The sequence below is a fragment of the Pinus tabuliformis genome, chromosome 2_1 (assembly GCF_031772625.1).
Source record: "Pinus tabuliformis cultivar Carrire ecotype Pingquan chromosome 2_1, CPIR1, whole genome shotgun sequence".
Classification (NCBI taxonomy): Eukaryota; Viridiplantae; Streptophyta; class Pinopsida; order Pinales; family Pinaceae; genus Pinus; species Pinus tabuliformis.
Genome location: NC_142299.1, coordinates 682,922,222 through 682,923,752, shown reverse-complemented (window position 1 = coordinate 682,923,752; position 1,531 = coordinate 682,922,222).

Genomic DNA, 1,531 nt, shown 5'->3' with positions numbered 1-1,531 from the left:
ACAATACCATGGACCAAAACCAAGTTTTCCAACATGTATGTGCATTTCCTTTCGTGAAAGTGTGTGTGTATGCATACCCGCCTTTTAGTCTGAGAACCCGCGTGTACACGCGGCTTGGTCAATGGGAACCTGCATATAACTTCCTTTCTTCATTTTGCGAGCTTGAATTGTGATCTGTCATCTGTGAGAGTTGCCATCAAGGACAACACCTGTGTCATAGTGCCAAATCTGTGTCATAATGCCAACAGACTTGACTTTTTTGCAAATTACATTGCCCCATATTCATTGTCATTGAGGTCTTCAAAGAAGTATTTCTGGAAGTTCATATGGTAGTTTCCACATGTATCAAGCAACCGTGCATCTTTCCAATAATAAAATGAAGTATGAAGCAAATTTTCAATTATTGTAATGTTGCGATGGGAAAAAATGTAATGAACATATTTAGGTGCTTTAACTTTCACCAAATATGGTGTTTTACCTTTCTCTTCTTTGTGTTCCTTCTCGATTCTTTCCCTAGGGATTTTTCATGTGGATGCATCATGTCCATTTGTATCTCAATGAATGTAGTGGAGACTAGACCTTTCTCCTTGAAAATGTTTATCCCCCTTTTCTATATGATTCTTCCTTTCATGTCCTCTTCTTCCACATCTTCCTTTAGGATAATCTCATGATTGGTTCTTGTGTTTTTGTGCAAGGCACATTACTTCTTTAAGGGTTTAACAAACCTGTATTTCTACCCATATTTTTGTATATGTTATCACAACCACGAAAGCCAGTCTAGAAGTCATGGCTAGTTGGGACATATCCTACAAATAATTCAAGTATTAAAATATTCTCATGAAAATAAAAACAAATGGAATTACTCCCGAAATGGAGGGAACCAATGATCAAAGTTTGATGGAGAGTGTAGAAGTGGAGGACAACGCTCTCACACTTGAAAATGGACAAGATGGCATAACAAGCCAAACCACTGCTTGATAGATGGAAAGATATGTGATTAGATAAAGGATGTTGATAGTCTTCTCATGAAATGGAAGGGAGAGATATGCATTCAATGAGGCATAGAAAGAACTGTAAGGAAAATATAGCAATAAAGGGAAAAAATGAAGAGAGATAAATAAATGGAAGGAAACAATACGAGAACATGGCTAGAGAGAGATAATTGGGTAACAAGTTACAAGTGAATAAGTGCATGTAATGCATGGAGTAATGCTAGAGTTGTGAATGAGGCTCGTGCTCTCAAAGTTGGGTGTTATTCCCTATATTGATATTTTTTAGGCCATTGGATTTGTAGGAATTTATAGGGTAAGTTCCTCAGACATAACACCAAAGGACACCGCTCACAAATAGATCACAGATCAATTCACCAATATTGTTGATGTGGTTAAAACCCTCAAAGAGGGAAAAATTCCATGGCATAAGCCAACGTGGCCACATCGGGTAATTTATTAATAAATGAATGAAAATTTACATAAGCTTCTCTCATGAACAGTTACCCTACAAATGACCCTTGGTGCTCTTTAAATAGAGA